General features: G+C 44.1%; 1 pseudogene; it reads left to right on the top strand.

The window, feature by feature from the left end:
* The first annotated feature begins 1,745 nt into the window (after positions 1-1,745).
* LOC121273516 lies at positions 1,746-2,200 on the top strand (annotated as a pseudogene).
* Positions 2,201-23,329: the final 21,129 nt, after the last annotated feature.

The raw sequence follows: 23,329 nt of genomic DNA on the forward strand, positions 1-23,329 counted from the left end.
CCCTGGGAATGGTTAAGTGTCAACCACATTTCTGCAGGCCAGGCTAGGCAAGGACAGCTGATTTTCTTCTGCATGGGACATTTATGAACCTGCTTTTTTTTTGCAACAACCGACGATACTCTAATGTTGGCCAGCATTATTTAAATTAGTTTTATATCCCAGAATGTCTCAAGTGATTTGAAATTCGATCAGCTGCCATAGTTGGATTTGAACCTATGTCACCTGAGCATTAGCCTCTCTGGATTACTAATCCAGTGACATCACCAGAGAAAAAGGCCAGTCAATTGATGTAGGTACCATTGTCTCTGATCCATTGCTTGTGAGTATATCCTTGGCAATGTCAAGGGTGAGAACATGATGTGATCTCTCAGTTTGACCTAAGTTCACATATTGTTGGGAGGGGTCCACAAGCACTCACCGACTTTTCATCTTCACGCCTGCAGTCAATTGCCATTGGGACCAAAGGGACCAAAAATCTCCCGCATGAGCTTTCCAGGATTCACAGCTTCAATGGAAAGAGGAAACTCGCTGGTTGCTTTATCTTGCTCTCCAGAGGAATCCAAGGACTATAAATTCAGAAGCTGTGGAGGGGGCAGAAGGGCGTGGGCCACGTGGGGATGATCCACGTGAATTTCATTACATTCAATTGCAGGATCTCTATTCACACAACTCTATTTACAGGTGCCTCAAACAATTCATCATAATGTGCAGAGACCCGGCAATCACAGACTGTAGAGGAAGCTGCTGATTTGTGGAGTGCAGCATGGAACATGGAATTCTTACCCAGCTTGTCACACAGAGGACTTGCTAGTACCTTGGTCCAGCTGTTCAATTCAGCCCGCGGTCTATGGTACTCTGCACACAGGATACCGTTCTCCTGCCTCTGGGCTTCCATTTCAGCCTGTCATACTCTCTGTCTGACCACTGATATTTATGGAGATGGATAAAGTGATGTTCGATCTGTGATGCTGGACTGTGCATATGCATTACCCACCCATGTAAGTTCAGCTGTTACCAAAGGAAGCTCAGCAGAATTTGACTTTGAAAGCAGCTGTTGAGGGGCTCTGATTGGCCTGATGTGGCAGTTGTCATTCTGACTGGGGGCTAAACGTTGAGACTCAGCCTCATGCTGCCATTCGTCCTTCCCTCTGGCTGCCTCACTTGGCTCCTTACCGCTGTCACTGTACAGAGTGGCAGTTTTCACCAATGCTGACCATTGCTTGGTGCCACTGGAGGAGGTTCACACCGTCCTGTTGGTAGGTGGTTCCTCCTCCTGATCATCCTCCAGCTTGGCCATTAACCTTGCACACTTCTGTCAGCTAGTTTACAACCTAGGCCCAGGTGAATGACACTGCTTTCCCTTTTTTCTGTGCTGAGCCACCCCCATTTCCATGGAGTCCAGCGGCAGGAGGGTGCACACTGCCCTTGGTCACACTTTTTTCACCTTCTGTGCGCTCAATCCTGCTGCACGGTCAGCAGCAGCGCCCAGCTGCAGATCAACAGGTTGCTGAGCGGTCCTCAGCTCCTTCTTTAACTCTGCAAGAGTAATATTTGAATGTCTCAGAAATCAGTCAATTCACAATGAATAGGATTGAATAAAAGGGTTCTTTGTTTATTGCAGCTGTTAATATCTGCCTCTGTAACAGTGCAATGTTCATTGTTTGTGCTGCACTCTGACGACAAGAACCTAAATCATTTGCATGAGTTCACTATTGCAGGCGGTCAAGTTGATCCTATGAGCGGAGATGGCGCATACCAAACAGATAGACTGGAAGTCCACCGGCGGCAACACGCCCAGGAAGCAGCTGGCCACCAAGGCAGCCCAGAAATATGCCCCCTCCACTGGCGTAGTGAAGAGATCTCATCGCTACAGGTTGGGTACAGTCACACTCCGAGAAATCTGCCGATGCCAGAATTCCATATAGAGTTGCTTATCCGCAAACTGTCCTTCCAGCGCCTGGTGAGGGAAATTGCCCAGGGCTTCGAAACTGACCTGAGGTTTCAGAGTCTGGAAATTGCAGCATTGCAGGAAGCCAGTGAGGCCTACTTGGTTGGCCTGTTTGAGGACACCAACCTGTGTGCCATCCATGCCAAAAGAGTGACCGTTATGCCCAAAGACACCCAGCTAGTACAATGGATCCGGGGGAGCGTGCTTAAACTCTTTGCTTTATTACATCACCTCCAGAATATTTTGAAGTGATATTCAAACATTTTCTAAAACATTATTGGACTGTAGGTTTGGCTTCTTGTGGACGCTGGGCCCCTATTTTGTATTTTTGTTAGTTTTGAGTATTGATCGTGTCTTAAAGTGGAAATAGCGAAACATTTTGTAAACATTCCTTCGAACTCTTGCTCAGGTTGGAAAATAAACTTTAGTATCTTTTTTAAAAAATGAAATGGTCCTGTTTGACCTATACACTCCCATCTAAACGGGAGTATTGAAGAAATTATTGTGCAGAGTGATTTTTCTTAAGCAGTTTTCTGGCTAGTTTTGCACTCTACATTGTTCGCCATGACCACAGGCCTATTTACTAACCTTGCTTTTCCCTGTCACTGCAGCCTACCCTATGTTACAGGAGGAGAAAATAAAGAACAAATGCTTCCACTTATTCTCAAAATTTTCCCCAAGACCTTTCCTCGCCCCTTCCATTTGACACAGCACGTACCCCCCTTCCTCTCGATCCTTCTTGTTGCTCATGGCAAACAGAGGCACAATCCTGGTCAGCAGCTCCGCGATCTAGAAAACCAGACTTAACTTCTGGGTCACTGCGGCTTGCTTTGCTGGGGACGCTGAGTCCTTGGCAGCAATAAGGTCACTGATGTCCACATGGCCAAAAGGGACGGTAATCAGAGTGGACAAAGCCTGATATGAACCTGATGAGGGATTGAGAATGGACAATGGTCAGAATGGCAGCATTGGTCAGAAAAGACTGAAAATAAGGGGCGGGAAGCAAAAAGATCTGGGAACACGTTATGACAACGATTGATGACTACAGCAATCTAGAGTTTTGTTTGACCTCTATTGTACTGCAGATGTTTCTAGACCATTTTCAAGTGGGTGTAATTATTAAACCTCAAGTGGACATTTTGTCCACTGTAAACTAAGTTGAAGAAAACATCTCCCTATGTGCGGGGGTGGCACTGAGAAAGGGTGGAAACTGAAACAATTCTTGAATAAAGCACGAGCGACAGATGAAGAGACTTCCGCGGTTGAGATAAACATGTCATTGGGATCATCTCCCAAATGTGCTGGAGGCTTTGCAGATCCCCTTGAGGTGATGGCTGGCCTGCAGTCATATTTTCTTTTCTCTCTATCCCGAAAGCAGGGAGTCCAATTTCTAGCCCAGGATGCACCATGCAGTCTGACTCAGCACAGGGCCGAGTGCTGCATTACTAGCGGCCTCATCATGTGGAGGAGGTTTCAAACTGCAGCAGCCATGTGCCCCGTCTCCCTAAAGATCACATTCGGAGGATGAAGCAGAGAATTCTCTCACTGTAACAGCTCTTACACGCGAAAATATTAGGTTAATGGGCCACTTATTTCAAAGAATATCCCAAGAAAATCAGGGTAGAAGTTCCAAGCCAGTTCTTCCCCCCTCTCACCCGCCTCCCCCACTAAAAACAACTCCAGGCCGGTCTCGCTTCCCTCCTGCCACCCTCTATCACCATGCCGTCCTGGCTCCCCGTTCCCCGTCTCCATGCTTGCCTGACTCCCCAATTACCCCCCCCCCCCCCCACCCCTACCATGCCCCAATATCAGAATAATTGTTTGCATTCGCCACTCCTTGCTCTCTCGGGATCCACATGGTTCCAGCCTCGCCCTTCACCTCTGCCCGACTTAAAACATTGTGGCCTCTCCCGGCTCGGGCCAAAGGCTTCAACCTCTCGTATTCTCGGTCCCGCTCACTACTGATTCACCTGGAACTTTTTCAATTACCGATAACAAGCAGAAAAGGGGCACCGAACAGCACAGTTTGTGGAAATGCCCCTGGGAGCAGCAGGTACTGGGGGTGCGGCCTCTGGACCAAACAAAGGGTTTTTAATGTGCCCACCTTTGTGTGGCCGGTAGGGGCAGAGGCCAATCCTCTAATACTGACTGTCCCAGGTACAGGCTGCATTCCCACTTCCTGTCCCAGAGCAAGAGAGGATTAGACGATGGTTGGAGATCTAACAATGTGCAGGGTTGCGGGGAGAAGGCAGGTGAATTACACCTGGTGAAATGTTCATGTTTCAAAATCCTGTATAAATTGTGGTTCGTTCTGCTATCACTTTCAAAAATTAATGACGGGAATAGCTCCCCGTTCACAACATCCTAAAAATGACAAATGAGACTTGAACATGTGGCAAGGCTGTTAAGTAAGTACGACACAATTGTAGGTCGGAAAGTAAGTTGTGAAGAGGGCGTAAGAATCTTGATATGTTACGTGATTGTACAAAGACCTGGCAAATGGAGTAGAAAGTAGTAAAACATGAGGTTGTCTATTTTGACAGGACGGACAAAAAAGAGGCACATAACCCAACCGGTGAGAGATTGCAGAACTCTGAGGTGCAAAGGAGTCTGGGTGTCCTAGTGCATGAAACTTTTGGTTTCCGTGTGCTGCTAAACTCTCATTGAAAATCGGACAGTCCAGAGTCCCAGGCGAGATCCTTCCTGTCTCTGAGACCAGAGTGGTTGCTTTTGAAAAGTTCCCTTTTCGCTGAAAAAGCCTCAGTTAAACCTATTTTATTGCTGTAGAGATCGTGCTCTCTCACCCATTTGCTGACATGTTCTCTACTTTCCTACTGAAATCATAAAATTAACTAAATCTTTCCGTTTAACTCCCACTTCAAAGGTGAGTAAGTATTAATTATTGCACGGTCCCAGCAAATTCGTTAGCCTCCTCAATCCTCCCATGTTTCTGCAGGATTGCTTTGAGAAAATGGGCTCACAAACAGCAAATGCCCTGTGGGGAATGATCCCAAATTGAGCCTCCTAAAAGGACAAGTCCGATTTTTTCATTGTTCTCTGACCTTTTCCCCATCCCCATCTTTTGTTCAGATGCTGGTCAAAGTGAATTGCAGAAAATGTTGATTTCAGTTGCTGATTTGCAGCGGAAAACCACGCATGAGCTATTTAGTCCCACACCAAACGCTGCTTGTTTGTGAGTCGGAGACTGAAAGATACAGAATCAATCCCACACTCACAGCTAGTAACAGAGATTGATATTTACCGAATCAATCTCAGACCTACCGATGGAAGCAAAGACTGATATTCATCGAATCAATCACACATTTGCAGATAGTGCCAGGGATTGCAATTGATCGAATCAATCCCACAATTACAGACAGTATCAGAGACTGATATTTACCGCATCAATTCCACACTGGCAGATAGTGCCAGGGACTGAAATTGATCGAATCAATCCCACAATTACAGACAGTATCAGAGACTGATAGACCCAGAATCAGTTCCACAATCACAGACAGTACCAGAGACTGTTATTTATAGAATCCATCCGCACTCAGTGACTGCCCTCGAAATCAAAGCCACATTTGACTGAGTGCGGCATCAAGGAGGCACAGCAAAACTGGAGTGAATGGGAATCGGGGGAATTACGTCCGCTGGCTGGTGTCATATCTAACACAAAGGAAGATGGTTCTGATTATTGGCCGTCAGTCATCTCAGCTTCATGGCATCACTGCAGGGGCTCCTCAGGGCAACATCCTCGGACTAAGCATCTTCAGCTGTTTCAGCAATGGCCTCTCTTCCTTCAGATGGTCAGAAGTGGGGATATTCGCTAATGATTGCACAATGTGCACTCTAATTCTCGACTTCATGGATACTGAAGCAATCCATGTTCAAATGCAACAAGATGTGGGCAATATCCAGGCTTCAGCTGAAAACAGACAAGTAACATTTATGCCACACAAGTGTTAGCCAATGACCATTTCAAACAACAGAGAATAAAATCGTCACCCCTTGATGTTCAAAGGCAATACCATCACTGGACAGAAACTCAATGTATGTGCACATATCCCAAATGCTGGTGTAAAACGTGTGATATTGTGTACAGTTTAATACAGCACAATCTGGTCCCAAGATCTTCATTTTTAATGACCAGCCATCACACTGCATTACAGTTATTGTAAAAGACTGAGATCAGTAACTGGGCTGAAATCCTGGGATTTGTTGGTAATGAACGGAAGGAATAATTCAACAAGATTCTTGAGGATCAGATGGTGGCAACAGCTGTTTTCATACACGTGGAGGAGAACGAGATCCTGTAGACCATATGATACAATCTTTCCCACTGATAGGGACCTAGTGACAAACCATGGTTCTTTTTTACACAAAGAGACACGAAACAGCAGCAAGCTCCCAAGACCAACACCCAACTATATTCCTATTGTATTTACAACATTCTGAAAAAACATGGCCGAGAGATTTGAAGTCCCCGTGATGTGTTCCTGAAGCTTGGTGAGGTGGCATTCAGAGGAGTCTCTGAGAAGAAGATTGAGTTTAGAAATGGAGATTTGATCAAATACAACCTGCAACATTCCCAGTTCCTGTCTGGGTCCCTGATGGAACTTTTGGAGAGAGATGCCTCTACCCAGAGTGTGGTTTACATATTCCTGCACCTCAGTGCCCAAGAGTTTGTAGTGGTACTTGCACAATTCCTCACTCCAGATCCTAGGGACATCTAGCACCTCCTCGGGGAAGCCCAGAGCGAGGATGATGGATGATTTGAAACATTCCACCATTTTGTTGTTGTTCACCCCTACCCCCAGCGAGCTAGGCCCAGGAGGCGTTTCTGGGTCAATTTCTTCATCAAACAACTTTCCGAGTGATTGAGTGGGTGAAGGAGCAGACCGAAGGACAGATTAGAATAATATTGAGCAAGACTGGTAAAAGGAACCTCCTGAACATATTTTACTACCTCTTTGAATCTGAGAGTAATATAGTAGTTCAGACCACAGTTGGGTCTTTGAATTTAGTGATTTGCGACTGACCCCGATTGGCTGGGTGATCCTGTCTTATGCATTGCACTCTGTGATACAATAAAACATCTCAATATATATCGCTCCTATATTCAGTGTGAATAACTTCAGTGGCTGGCACCCATCTTGCACAAATGTCAAGGTTTGAGGTAGCTGCTTGTGCCTGCAGATGGAGCTTTCATTGTTGAACAGACATTTATTTTGGTTTAAAGGAAAAATGCCTCCTGGTTCAAGCAAGGAGAGACAGGGTCAGAAAAGGATTAAAAATAAGAAGACAGATGTAAAATTCCAAGGTTGCAATAAGAATGATGCCGTAGCTAACAAGTTCTTGGTATACATAGCGGTGACATGAAGAATTTAGACATGCAACTATGCTAAAACGAAATAGTGATATCTATTTTTAAGGATTGAATATAAATCTTTTAACAGTATTAAACACAGTTGCAGAGATAAATGCTTTATAATATTTACAATAATTAACCAGGTAAACTGTAAGCTCTACTGATCACAAAGAGAAATTTAGCATCATAAACGATCAGAAGTTTTCTGGTGGGGAAAGTGAAATACCTTAATTTTTGATAATTACGCATAAAGATCTTTTTTGGTCAAGTTATTTAAAATGTACCTGACTCAAGTTCACTTTTTTTTGGTCATGTTACGTGGGCATCTCTGGCTAGGCCAGATACTTGTTGCCCATCACTAATTGCCTTTGAGAACTTGGTTGTGAGCTGTTTACTTGAGCCACTGCAGTGAACGTGTCGTAGGAACACCCACAATGTTATTGGGGAGGGAGTTCCAGGATTAGGAACCATGGATAGTGAAAGATAGTGATGTAGTTCTAACATATAATTATGTGTGGTATGTAGGAGAATTGGAGATGGTAGTGTTCCCAATGTTTCTGCTGCCCTTGTCATTCTGGATGGTACTGGTCATGGGTATATAAGGTGCTGATTAATGAAGAATAAAGTGGGCGGTGGTGTGGAAGGTGAAGATAATTGTAATTTATCATGGGTTCTGGCAGGTAGGGAAAGACGTAAAAGTGGTAGCATGTGAATTGCGATGGAAATGGACAAGTGTGCTGTTAATCACAATGGAACGGGAATTGTGCTGAGGAATGATGTCATAGAGTGTCACCTGATTGGAGCGTGTGGAACTGAGGTGAGGAAGCTAGGAGATGTTGGAACAGAGTCTTTCCATGAAGCGCGGTAGGAGGAATTATAATCCAGGCAAGTGTGGGAATAAGTCATCTTATAATAGGTATTGGTAGACAGACAACTCCCTAAAGGAAAGAAGGGAATTCAAGGCAGGGGAGTGAACTGTCAGAGAAAGGATATACTATGAAGAAGGGTGAAGGAATTTACCAGAAATGTTGAAGATATTTTCCAGTTAAAAGCAAAATAATAAAATGATACCAACACAATCATAAAATGACCAGAGACATAACAGAATGAGGGGACCATCGTAGGATTGGAAAACAAAATAAATATGTTCGAGGACCCTGCCCAAGGACAGCATAGCCAGAAGGCAAACAGGATCCCCTGATAACACCATCTGAGAGTGGAAGATCCCCATGATCACACCGGATGTCCACATTCATGTTCTTTACAACAGTTTCCCTGTACAGGAATCAGAATCAAGATAATGCGAGCGATTTCATTCATAGGACAGAACCAAGGAGGAAGAGGGCAATTCCAGTTCAAATGGAGAGTGAATGTAAGCAAACGAATCAGTAATAAACTGTATACTCAGAATGTCCCATCAGGAGATCGTGGAGAGAAACTGGCTGGGAAAATACCTCAAGCAGTCTATCAAGCAAGATCCGATCCATGATCTTGGACAGCTGAGATTTACTGCACCTTAGAGGAGGGTGGCAGAGACTGACATGAGTATAAATTGAATTGGGCTTCTGAAGCACAGCTCCGAGCACCGAAGGCAGGATGGCACATGCACTGTGGGACAGTCGCTGCAGAATGAATCAGTGGATGAGCTTTATTAGATGCTAGAAGGGAAATAGAACTCTCAGGAAACAAACTAAACAGTCAAATAATGGTGAACACATAAAATCAATAAAGGCAGCACTTTTTGGGCAGATATTTGATAAATAATTAAATAACAGATAAAACATCTGTGTTATGGATGCATTGAATTCAAACATTTTAGAGGAAAGGACAGGGAGAGATAGCAAGTTTACTATTATCTTTTAATTACAAACCATCAGAAAATCATTAAGGGGTGGTAAAACAGCTAATTTTATTCCTTTGTCTTTAACGGAAGCCAGAACAAGCCCAGAGAACTAAAGACCAGTTTAAACAACGTCAAAGGGAGGGGGAAATAAATGAAACACACATACAATTTAAGAAATAGAAGCAATAACTAGAATCACGGAATAAAATAAAGAGTAGTTAGCACATGTTCTAAAGGAAGACCACACTTCATAAATTTTGTAGAATTCTTTGAATAACCATCAGAGATAATCGGTAGAATAAATTCCAAGCCCTTTGATTTTCTAAAGGTCTGCGGTAAGCATCAACCCCAGCATCTTGGTCGAAAAATAACTTTCCCATATACTCTCTTTGCAATTTTGTGCCTGATTGGGTTCTTGTCCTGTAGCAGTTTCCTAGGGGGATGAAATTTAATTTTTAAAAAAGACTGGAACACTGTAACAAAACTATCGGGATATTTAATTGTCAGGAACTTGTTCATGTCTGTTCTTTGGAACAGTTCAATAAAAATTAATATCCAAGACATTTCAGTTAATACACTCATTACCAAACATCATCAATGGAATAGGGAAATTACTCACCAAAAATATAGGTAAAATAGAAGCAGTGTATTTCATTCGAATTAGTTAGTGAGTGCAATGCTACACTGACAGATATTCAGAGTAATATGAGTTTGCTGTTGACAGGAATTCCACACTGGCTCGTGTCCCACATTCAGTACACTGTAACTACCAGTAATACATGGTCACGGGGGTCAGCGATTTCACTCTGGTTAATGACCCACAGACAGTGCACTTCTACAGTAACAGATACATCCAATAGTGAAGGTGGTAAGATGCCGGCTGATGTTACTGCTGGTCAATCCAATTCAAAGGCATGAACCCGCCTTGACAGCCCCTAACTTACAATCATTTATTTATTTAGATACGTGGAGAGTGGCTAGTGAACTGATTCATATGAGTTATCTGCTTAAGTTTTAACAAAATAATAGAACATTTATTAAAAGGAAAAGATGAATTACAACACTTCTTCACCCACAATTATGCCTTAACAGGCTTATGCAGATTTGTAAGGGCAACGCAAGTTAAACAAGCTATCTTAATCTCTAATGTTCACAGTAAGCATACAATCCATATACAAAAACAAAAACAGAATTAACTGGAAAAACTCAGCAGGTCTGGCAGCATTGGCGGAGAAGAAAAGAGTTGACGTTTCGAGTCCTCATGACCCTTCGACAGAACTTGAGTTCGAGTCCAAGAAAGAGTTGAAATATAAGCTGGTTTAAGGTGTGCGTGGGGGGCGGAGAGAGAGAGAGGTGGAGTGGGGGTGTGGTTGTAGGGACAAACAAGCAGTGATAGAAGCAGAAGCAGATAGAAGTAGACATCAAAAGATGTCAACAACAATAATACAGAAGAACACATAGGTGTTAAAGTTAAAGTTGGTGATATTATCTAAACGAATGTGCTAATTAAGAATGGATGGTAGGGCACTCAAGGTATAGCTCTAGTGGGGGTGGGGAGAGCATAAAAGATGTTAAAAAAATAAAATAAAATAAATAAATAAATATATTTTTTTCTTTTTCTCCTTTTATAATGGAAATAGGTGGGAAAAGGAAAATCTATATAATTTATTGGAAAAAAAAGAAAAGGAAGGGGGAAACAGAAAGGGGGTGGGGACGGGGGAGGGAGCTCATGACCTAAAGTTGTTGAATTCAATATTCAGTCCAGAAGGCTGTAAAGTGCCTAGTTGGAAGATGAGGTGTTGTTCCTCCAGTTTGCGTTGGGCTTCACTGGAACAATGCAGCAAGCCAAGGACAGACATGTGGGCAAGAGAGCAGGGTGGAGTGTTAAAATGGCAAGCAACAGGGAGGTTTGGGTCATTCTTGCGGACAGACCACAGGTGTTCTGCAAAGCGGTCGCCCAGTTTACGTTTGGTCTCTCCAATGTAGAGGAGACCACATTGGGAGCAACGAATGCCGTAGACTAACTTGGGGGAAATGCAAGTGAAATGCTGCTTCACTTGAAAGGAGTGTTTGGGTCCTTGGAAGGTGAGGAGAGAGGAAGTGAAGGGGCAGGTATTGCATCTTTTGTGTGGGCATGGGGTGGTGCCATAGGAGGGGGTTGAGGAGTAGGGTGTGATGGAGGAGTGGACCAGGGTGTCCCGGAGGTAGCGATCCCTACGAAATGCCGATAGGGGGGGTGAAGGGAAGATGTGTTTGGTGGTGGCATCATGCTGGAGTTGGCGGAAATGGCGGAGGATGATCCTTTGAATGCAGAAGCTGGTGGGATGGTAATTGAGGACAAGGGGGACCCTATCATGTTTCTGGGAGGGAGGAGAAGGTGTGAGGGCGGATGCACGGGAGATGGGCCAGAAATGGTTGAGGGCCCTGTCAACGACCGTGGGTGGAAAACCTCGGTTAAGGAAGAAGGAGGACATGTCAGAGGAACTGTTTTTGAAGGTAGCATCATCGGAACAGATGTGACGGAGGCGAAGGAACTGAGAGAATGGGATGGAGTCCTTACAGGAAGCGGAATGTGAGGAGCTGTAGTCGAGATAGCTGTGGGAGTCGGTGTGTTTGTAATGGATATTGGTGGACAGTCTATCACCAGAGATTGAGACAGAGAAGTCAAGGAAGGGAAGGGAAGTGTCAGAGATGGACTACGTGAAAATGATGGAGGGGTGGAGATTGGAAGCAAAATTAATACATTTTTCCAATTCCCGACGAGAGCATGAAGCGGCACCGAAGTAATCATCGATGTACCGAAGAAAGAGTTGTGGAAGGGGGCCAGAGTAAGACTGGAGCAAGGAATGCTCCACATACTCCATAAAGAGACAGGCATAGCTGGGGCCCATGCGGGTACCCATAGGCACACCTTTTATTTGGAGGAAGTGAGAGGAGTTGAAGGAGGAATTGTTCAGCGTGAGAACAAATTCAGCCAGATGGAGGAGAGTAGTGTTCGATGGGTTTGTTCAGGCCTCTGTTCGAGGAAGAAGCTAAGGGCCCTCAGACCATCCTGGTGGGGGATGGAGGTGTAGAGGGATTGGACCTCCATGGTGAAGAGGAAGCAGTTGGGGCCAGGGAACTGGAAATTGTTGATGTGACGTAAGGTGTCAGAGGAATCACGGATGCAGGTGGGAAGGGACTGGACAAGGGGAGAGAGAAGGGAGTCAAGATAACGAGAAAGAAGTTCTGTGGGACAGGAGCAAGCTGAGATGATCGGTCTACCGGGACAGTTCTGTTTGTGGATTTTGGTTAGGAGATAGAAGCGGGCCGTCCGAGGTTGGGCGACTATCAGCTTGGATGCTGTGGGAGGGAGATCCCCAGAGGAGATGAGGTCAGTGACAGTCCTGGAAACAATGGATTGATGTTCAGTGGTGGGGTCATGGTCCAGGGAGAGGTCGGAGGAAGTGTCTGCGAGTTGATGCTCAGCCTCCGCGAGGTAGAGGTCAGTGCGCCAGACAACAACTGCACCACACTTGTCAGCGGGTTTGATGACAATGTCAGGGTTGGACCTGAGAGAATGGAGTGCAGTAAGTTCAGAGAGAGACAGGTTAGAATGGTTGAGAGGAGCAGAGAAATTGAGACGACTAATGTCACGCCGACAGTTCTCAATGAAAAGAACAAGAGAAGGTAAGAATCCAGAGGGAGGGGTCCAGGTGGAGGGAGAATATTGGAGATGGGTAAAAGGATCCGTTGAATTGGGAGAGGACTCCTACCCAAAGAAGTAAGCCCGGAGATGAAGACGGCGGAAGAAGAGTTCAGCATCATGCCGAGCGCGAAATTCATTGAGGTGAGGGCGTACGGGTATGAAACTAAGTCCTTTGCTGAGCACTGAACATTCAGCATCGGAGAGGGGAAGGTCAGGGGGTATAGTGAATACACGGCTGGGGTTGGGATTAGAAGATGGGGTGGGGACGTAGGGACAGGCCAGGGTGGAGGGTCCTAGATGGGTGTTGGTGTCGATGAGTTGTTGGAGCTTGCGTTCCTTAGCACTTGAGAGAAAGAGAAAAAGTTTCTTGTTGAGGCGTTGGATGAGCCGAAGGATAAAATGAAACTGGGGGCACGCGCAGCTTTGAAAAAGGGTACGGCGGTGCTGCTGGAGGGAGAGGTCGAGTGTGTTCACATGGCGGCGCATGGCACTGAGTGTGGATTTCGGAATGTGACGGGAACAGCAGTCCGAGAAATGTTTTATGTCCCGGAGATACCTGTACGCCTGGGTGGGTTCGAAACATGAGGAGTGGAATTTCAGTTGAAATCTACTTGGGGTAAGTCGGAGATGGAGACAGTCACTGAGAAAGGAGATGTGGCTCTGAAAGCGGGTTTTAGTAAACACCTTGTCAAACACCAGGAGGGAAATGGAAAGCTAGGAAGGTGAGCAGGGCAAAAGAGAGATACGGAAATCTTGTTGCAGAGAGCAACAGAACTTCTTCAAGGAGGTAGGCATTTCTTGAAGAGCAGTGGCAGTCAATTAAACACAGAGATAAAAACAAAAAAACTGCGGATGCTGGAAATCCAAAACAAAAACAAAAACAGAGTTACCTGGAAAAACTCAGCAGGTCTGGCAGCATCAGCGGAGAAGAAAAGAGTTGACGTTTCGAGTCCTCATGACCCTTTGACAGAACTTGAGTTCGAGTCCAAGAAAGAGTTGAAATATAAGCTGGTTTAAGGTGTGTGTGTGGGGGGCAGAGAGAGAGAGAGAGAGGTGGAGTGGGGGTGTGGTTGTAGGGATAAACAAGCAGTGATAGAAGCAGATCATCAAAATATGTCAACAACAATAATACAGAAGAACACATAGGTGTTAAAGTTAAAGTTGGTGATATTATCTAAACGAATGTGCTAACTAAGAATGGATGGTAGGGCACTCAAGGTATAGCTCTAGTGGGGGTGGGGAGAGCATAAAAGATGTAAAAAAAAATAAATAAATAAATATATTTTTTTTCTTTTTCTCCTTTTATAATGGAAATAGGTGGGAAAACGAAAATCTATATAATTTATTGGAAAAAAAAGAAAAGGACTGGGGAAACAGAAAGGGGATTGGGATGGGGGAGGGAGCCCACGACCTAAAGTTGTTGAATTCAATATTCAGTCCGGATGGCTGTAAAGTGCCCAGTCGGAAAATGAGGTGTTGTTCCTCCAGTTTGCGTTGGGCTTCACTGGAACAATGCAGCAAGCCAAGGACAGACATGTGGGCAAGAGAGCAGGGTGGAGTGTTAAAATGGCAAGCGACAGGGAGGCTTGGGTCATTCTTGTGGACAGACCGCAGGTGTTCTGCAAAGCGGTCGCCCAGTTTACGTTTGGTCTCTCCAATGTACAGGAGACCACATTGGGAGCAACGAATGCAGTAGACTAAGTTGGGGGAAATGTAAGTGAAATGCTGCTTCACATGAAAGGGGTGGTGCCATAGGAGGGGGTTGAGGAGTAGGGGGTGATGGAGGAGTGGACCAGGGTGTCCCGGAGGGAGCGATCCCTACGGAATGCCGATCGGGGGGATGAAGGGAAGATGTGTTTGGTGATGGCATCATGCTGGAGTTGGCGGAAATGGTGGAGGATGATCCTTTGAATGCGGAGGCTGGTGGGGTGATAAGTGAGGACTAGGGGGACGCTATCATGTTTCTGGGAGGGAGGAGAAGGCGTGAGGGCAGATGCACGGGAGATGGGCCAGACACGGTTGAGGGCCCTGTCAACAACCGTGGGTGGAAAACCTCGGTTAAGGTAGAAGGATGACATGTCAGAGGAACAGTTTTTGAGGGTAGCATCATCGGAACAGATGCGACGGAGGCAAAGGAACTGAGAGAATGGGATGGAGTCCTTACAGGAAGAGGGGTGTGAGGAGCTGTAGTTGAGATAGCTGTGGGAGTCGGTGGATTTGTAATGGATATTGGTGGACAGTCTATCACCAGAGATTGAGACAGAGAGGTCAAGGAAGGGAAGGGAAGTGTCAGAGATGGACCACGTGAAAATGATGGAGGGGTGGAGATTGGAAGCAAAATTAATACATTTTTCCAAGTCCCGACGGGAGCATGAAGCAGCATCGAAGTAATCATCGATGTAACAGAGAAAGAGTTGTGGAAGGGGGCCAGAGTAGGACTGGAACAAGGAATGTTCCACATACCCCATAAAGAGACAGGCATAGCTGGGGCCCATGCGGGTACCCATAGCCACACCTTTTATTTGGAGGAAGTGAGAGGAGTTGAAGGAGAAATTGTTCAGCGTGAGAACAAGCTCAGCCAGACGGAGGAGAGTAGTGGTGGATGGGGATTGTTTGGGCCTCTGTTCGAGGAAGAAGCTAAGGGCCCTCAGACCATCCTGGTGGGGGATGGAGGTGTATAGGGATTGGACGTCCATGGTGAAGAGGAAGCGGTTGGGGCCAGGAAACTGGAAATTGTTGATGTGATGTAAGGTGTCAGAGGAATCACGGATGTAGGTGGGAAGGGACTGGACAATGGGAGAGAGAAGGGAGTCAAAATAACAAGAAATGAGTTCTGTGGGGCAGGAGCAAGCTGAGACGATCGGTCTACCGGGGCAGTTCTGTTTGTGTGTTGTGTGCTCCGCCATTTCCGCCATCTCCAGCATGATGCAGCGTTTCACTTGCATTTCCCCCAACTTAGTCTACTGCATTCGTTGCTCCCAATGTGGTCTCCTCTACATTGGAGAGATCAAATGTAAACTGGGCGACCGTTTTGCAGAGCACCTGCGGTCTGTCTGCAAGAATGACCCAAACCTCCCTGTCGCTTGCCATTTTAACACTCCACCCTGCTCTCTTGCCCACATGTCTGTCCTTGGCTTGCTGCATTGTTCCAGAGAAGCCCAACGCAAACTGGAGGAACAACACCTCATCATCGGACTAGGCACTTTACAGCCATCCGGACTGAATATTGAATTCAACAACTTTAGGTCGTGAGCTCCCTCCCCCATCCCCACCCCCTTTCTGTTTCCCCCTTCCTTTTCTTTTTTTTTCCCAATAAATTATATCGATTTTCCTTTTCCCACATATTTCCATTATAAAAGGAGAAAAAGAAAAAAATATATTTATTTACTTTATTTTATTTTTTTTAACATCTTTTATGCTCTCCCCACCCCCACTAGAGCTATACCTTGAGTGCCCTACCATCCATTCTTAGTTAGCACATTCGTTTAGATAATATCACCAACTTTAACTTTAACACCTATGTGTTCTTTTGTATTATTGTTGTTGACATCTTTTTGATGATCTGCTGCTATCACTGCTTGTTTGTCCCTACAACCACACTCCCACTCCACCTCTCTCTCTCTCTCTCCGCCCCCCACACACACACCTTAAACCAGCTTATATTTCAACTCTTTCTTGGATTCGAACTCAAGTTCTGTCGAAGGGTCATGAGGACTCGAAACGTCAACTCTTTTCTTCTCCGCCAATGCTGCCAGACCTGCTGAGCTTTCCCAGGCAATTCTGTTTTTGTTTTTGTTTTGGATTTCCAGCATCCGCAGTTTTTTTGTTTTTATACAATCCATATATACCAATGCGCGACCCTTATTCAGACACACTACACTTTGAAACCAAGTGAAAAATGCCACGCTGAACCCACAGACAGTGCACTTCTACAGTAACAGATACATCCAATAGTGAAGGTGGTTATATCCCTGCTGATGTTACTGCTGGTCAATCCAATTCAAAGGCATGAACCCGCCTTGTAGCTTGTTTAACTTGCGTTGCCCTTACAAATCTGCATAAGCCTGTTAAGGCATAATTGTGGGTAAAGAAGTGTTGTAATTCATCTTTTACTTTTAATAAATGTTCTATTATTTTGTTAAAACTTAAGCAGATGACTCATATGAATCCGTTCACTAGCCACTCTCCACGTATCTAAATAAATAAATGATTGTAACTGTCCTCAACCTCCAAGATGCTTGACACATTGTGAGATAACTGGCCTCACTGAACTCCACATTTAACGCGAGGGTTTCCAACTTCCATTCTCCAAGACCTTGCATTGGAACCTTCTCCCAAGTTGACGCTTCCTGTCAGATGCCATCAGTAAGGTGTCCACCCCCAGGCTTCAAACTCTCTTTCCCAAGTTCCTGTCCCCTTGATCACTACGTATATTCAAGCTCTCTTCCACGCACTGTCTCTCATTAACTTAACCGTCAACTGTTCATCACTACTTCAGCTGCCCATTCTATAGAGTTACAGGTCTGCAGCTGTCACTTTGGACCTTCCGGCTTCCCGCTTTAAACCAGCTTGCTGCTGCTTCCTTCTCTCTAATATCGAAGCTTACAGCGTTCATCTCTGCTCATGACTGTCGCTTACAAAAATCATTATATTCGCAGTACTCCGTTCTTCCTTCGACAGGAATCTAATCTTGGGACAGCGTTTTTCTGCCTCACTCCTTGGCATTGGGACATTTTAGTTATTTTGGGAAATCTGCTCTATCTCTGAAGTTCTCCCTTCCAGCATCCAGTGTCTGGAATCCTGACTTCAACTCCAGGCCGGGAATTGCCATCTGTCCCGCTGCTTTCCAGGTCTCTCCGGCAGCTGTTTCCAACTGAACTCACGCTACTTTCAACTGATCTCAAACTGCTATTTTTTTCCTGTTTTCCTGTGTGTGTTTGTGTGTGCGTGTGGCTCCTCCCTCTCTGGACACCTGTTGCTTCGCAACAGCACAGCTTTTTGGTATTCTTATTTGTTTTGTCTCCTTCAGACCAATAAATCTCATTTGAAATTGACGTCTGCAAACAGAGCTTTAGACCTGCTGCCTCAATTCAAAAAATAAACTAGATCACAGGTTTCACCTTTTAAACCACAAATGGAAACAATAAAATACCTATTAGACTTAAACTTAAAGATGTAACGTATTCCTAACAAACTCAAATGCACAAATAGTTTACCTAAACGATCTCTGTTTCCTAACATTGGTGGAAAAGGTTTAGGCATTCCATACTGTTTAGGGATCACACACAACAACATTCTACACTGAACGATACTCCGAGTAACAGATGGTTACTGTGTCAGCTCAATGATTAGTGACTCACACTCAGTACTATTCAACACTAAATGAAACTCCCAGTAACACATAGTCACTGCTGTCATATATTGTACGTCGACTATTGACTCAACCTCCATACAATTCAACGATGACAGTTATTCGCAATAATACGTGGTCACTGTGGTCAGTTATTTTACTCTGCGTAGTGACCCACTCTTGTAGGATTGTATTGTTACAAATGTTCCACGTAATGTATGACCACTGCAGTCAGGTATTCCACGCTATTAGAGACACACTTTATGTTTTTACTCTGACTCTCACTAATACCTTCCTTCAGCCAATCTGACTTCACTGAGATAAAAACAAAAAAACTGCGAATGCTGGAAATCCAAAACAAAAACAGAATTACCTGGAAAAACTCAGCAGGTCTGGCCGCATCGGCGGAGAAGAAAAGAGTTGACGTTTCGAGTCCTCATGACCCTTCGACAGAACTTCGACAGTCTGACTTCACTGAGGACTGATTCAACCTTACACGATGCTCCCCTAAATACAATGCCCTAATAATCCAGAGAGCCTGTGGATTAAGTTCATTCAACTTTGAGGACATAGAAAAATGCTCCAGTGAAACTTTTTATAATTTAATGTAAACAAGTTATGTAGAAGTGTCTGCACAATGGTGACTGCCAGGTAGGCATTAAATATATATCACTCGCAGACTAAAACCACAGAACAATCACACACATAGATTTACATAATTGCATTGTTATTGTCACTTACCAGGAACACCAATTATTGCAAGAGTCAAGTAGAATATTTCATCGATAATTTTAAATGTTTCACCAGGATACTACATGCCTCATTAACTGTTCTCTTCACATGCGTTGCAACAATCAATGATGTATGCAAGTAGACACCCAAGCCCCTGCACTGACATTATAATTTAATCCCTAAGTATATGTTGACCGACCATTGTCTTCCTACCAAAATTCATCACCTCACATTTCTCTGCATTGAACCTCATCTGTCACCTATCTTCCCACTACAACAAATTGGCAATGCCTTCTTTAAGTTCCAAAGCAGCCCCCTCGCAGTTCACAATGCTCCAAAGCTTTGTATCATCCGCAAACTCTGTAATAGACCCCTGCACGCCAAGAGATATAACATGAATGTATATTAAGCAAAGCAACAGCCCCAAAACCGACCCTTGGGGGAGTCTACTACAAACGTCTCTCCAGGCCAAACAATGTCCATTTATCTTTGCTTGTTATTTATCAGCCAATTTTGTATCCACATTGCTTCTCCCCTTTTTATTCCATGCACAATATTTTGCTTTTACAGGCCGGTTGTGAGGGAATGTGTCAAATGGCTATTGAATGTTAATGTTCGCCATATCATCAATACCACCCTATTGAACATATCTGCTAGCTCCTCCAAAAAACTTCACAAAGTCAGTTGAACACGATTTCCCTTTTAGAAAACAACGCTGGCTCTTCCTTATCTACCCATATTTTTTCAGATGACTATTAATTCAAATCTGAATAATTGTTTCTAGAATCTTGCCCACAAGTGAAGTTAAACTGAATGGTCTAAATTGCTGGGCTTACCCAGCGACCTTCTTTGAACATTGCATAATGCTTGCAATTCTCCAGTCCTCTGGCACCACCCCTGATTCATGGGAAGACTGAATGATCACGGCCAGTGTCCCTGCAGTTTCAAACCTCACTTTCTTCAATTCTCTTAGATGGACGTCAGCCTGGCACAATGCCTTGTTACCTTTAGTTACCAACAGTCTATTCAACGCTTCCACATTACAATTTTGAACACTTCCAGTGTAAGGGTTTCTTCGTCTGTCATCATGGCCTGGAGAGCAGCAACCTCCTTGGCAAAGACGGATACAAAGTATTAATTCAGTACCGTAGCCAAGGACCCTTCGTCCAAGTGTAAATTCTCTTTTAAGTCACTAATCTGTCCCACTCCTCATTTGGCCACACGTTTACCATTTATAAAGGACTTTAGGATTCTCCATTACACTGGCTGCCACTCTTTTATCATAAATCCCCCGCGGTTCTGTGACATGCATCTTCACCACCCCTCTGAACCTCCTGCATTCCTTTTGGTTCCCTATTGTATTTTTCATCTAACATCTATCATAAGCACACTTTTTCTTTTTTATCTTAACTTCAATCTCCTCTTCCATCCAGAAATCTGTGGATTTGTTTGTCCTATCTTCCACTTTCTATGGAATATACCTTGACTGTGACTGAACCAACTATTTTTATGTAGCCCATTGTACAGCTAAAGTTTTCTTCCGAACGTTTCGATCTGGCACGGCTCTGTTCTTGCCCCTACGATGTCGACTCTTGTCCAGTTAATTATATTCAGAAATAAAAACAAAAAACTGCGGATGCTGGAAATCCAAAACAAAAACAGAATTACTGCTGAGTTTTTCCAGGTAATTCTGTAATTATATTCAGGCGAGATTGCCTATCATCCTTATCTATCATTATGCTAAAGTGTACAATACAATGATCAATGTCTCCTAAATGTTCCTGCGCTGACATTTGATGCACTTGCCACGCCTCATTTCCAAAAACCAAGTCCAACAGTGCGTCTTTTCATTTTGGGTTGAAAACATACCGACATAGAAATTCGCTGGAACACAATCTAAACACTTTTGCCCCTCTTCCCCTGTAACTAACCACTGTACCAGTCTATATTCGTAAAATTAATGACATCAATTTTGACTACTCTATAATCCCTGCATATCTCTGTTTTTTTTTCGCTACAGGATTTTTCTTCTACGTCCTCACTTTTTAGCAGTATATGGACCACGCTATGTAGTGTAATTGCACACATTTTGTTCTTGAGCTCTAGCCAAATTTCTGTCATTGAACCCTCTGGGGCATCCTCTTTCTCCAGCACTGCAATTCTTTTCTGAACAAATACCGCACCCGTTCTCCTTTTCTTCCTTTCCCCTCTCCTCTGAACACATTGCACCCAGGTATTTTTAACATCCAGCTCTGCCCTTCCTAAAACCAGGACTCATTTTTGTCCTCAACATCATATTTCTACATGGGAATCCGCGTCTGTAACTCTCCATTCTTATTTACTATACTCCGTGCATTCATATACTTACCCCGAAATTAGCTCTCATTATACTGTTCTCTAGTGATATATATTTCCCCCAGTATATTCTGCACCCTGCTATTACACTCTAAAATTTATTTCTTGGATCCCGCACTCTTGCTGAGTTACTTTGAAAGCCTCCTAACAGCGCTAATTAAACTGCCCGCAGGAACTCAGTCACAGCTCTGTTCAGGAGCAAACCATCCGGCTTGTAAAGGTATCATTGCCCCAGAGTCAGTCGCAGGATCCCAGGAATCTAAAACCCTCCCTCCTGCACGATCTTTCCAGCCTCACATTCATCTGTGTTTTCCTGCTATTTCTCTACTCACTGGCACGTGGCACTGCGAGCAATCTGGATATTTCTGGAGCAGAGGCCCTGCTTCATAATTTACTCCACAGCTCCCTAACTTCTGATTGCAGGACCGCACTCCACTTCCTATCCAAGTCATTGTTACCAATGTGGGTCACGATCTCTGGCTGACCACCCTCCCCTAGAATGATACTTGCCTGTTTCCCTTAAACAGTGATTCCCTATCACAATAGCTTTTCCTTTCTTATCCACACCGCGCCCCCCCCCCAAACCCGCCCCCACCCTGTAGAGCCTAGTCGCTCATGGTGTACAGACGTTGCTCTGAATGCACTTATCTGAGGGATCAACGCCCTCATCAGCTTCCAATAAGGAAAATCAATTTGTGAGCGAGACCTCAGGGTACTCCTCCACTACCTGGTAACTTCTCTTGGACGTCGTGGTGGTCACCCTTTCCCTCTCCATCTCCAGGTCTTCAGCACGTGGTATGATCACTGGTGTGAAATTCAACGAGAAAGTTTCAAAGCCTTATTAATACTGGTCACATTAATTAACTAAATAAATCTCCCATCAGTGGTTGTTGGCATACAGTTTTATTTAGCTGAGCATTGATTGCCAGGACGCACGTCGTCTGTGGGATTTAAAAGTTGAAAAACATGGAGGTGTTACCTTTGAGGTACAAGTAAATAGGGTCGAAGTAACATTTGCATTTTTAGATACTTTGGAAATTCTTTCGAATATCAAAATGGAGTCAGAGGTACCATGACATATGTTTGCATTTTGCAGGAGTTCCTTGCGTGAATATTATTGGGGATGATATAGATTATTGACTCGAATGCAACGATAAGATACGGCCATAAAACACACACATATGTGTATATATATATATATATATATATATATGTGTGTGTGTGTGTGTTCGGAAGGATTTGAGTTTCAAAGAGTCGTGAGAACAATAAAATCTGAGTTGAAAGGGGAAAAAAGTTTTACTTGCGTCACTACGGAGAACTTCAGATGGAGATAACTGGAGCTGTCTGAGCTGTTGAGCTATGGCTGGATCTCTGGGCTTGGAGTGGATTCCATGTGCACCAACCATCCAGTCAACCCTTAAATGCCTGGGGCTTCAACAAACAGTTATATTGTGAATTGATTCCATCACAGTGTAGAAACGAGTGGATGTTATTTGGCTTGCCTTTCTTGAACCTACAGGAATGTTCCTTGTCTAGTATTGCTGGCTCTATTGTAGTTAACATCAAAAAGGGAAATCTTGCATGGTGGTGGTTTCTTGTGGGTTTGGCCAAGTAGAGAGTATGTTAGAGATTTTTTTTTTAAGTTTAACTTTAATTTTCTAACTTAAATCTTGTGCGTTAAAGATCTTTTTAGTCTCCTTAATAAAATCTATTGCTTTTTTAATTTTACAAATAGCACAACATTGTTTAGGTGTAGCATTTCCATTTTTAGATACATTGGGAATTCTTTTGAATATCAAAGGGGAGTCAGAGGTACCTTGACACATGTTTGCATCTTGCAGGACTCCCTTAATGCTGAGTTTGGTAAGTCTTCATCTTGTTTTCAGAATACGAAAATTGGCCACAAAAAAACTAAGGCTTCCTCTGGGATTTGGTTTGTGCAGTAATTAACACTGGCTATGCCATAACAGGGCGATGCACTCAAATCCCATCAATACCTTCTCTAGAATTAATAGCATTTCCGTTATATCCTTTATTCCACT

This window comes from Carcharodon carcharias, assembly GCF_017639515.1.
Source record: "Carcharodon carcharias isolate sCarCar2 chromosome 24 unlocalized genomic scaffold, sCarCar2.pri SUPER_24_unloc_2, whole genome shotgun sequence".
NCBI lineage: Eukaryota > Metazoa > Chordata > Chondrichthyes > Lamniformes > Lamnidae > Carcharodon > Carcharodon carcharias.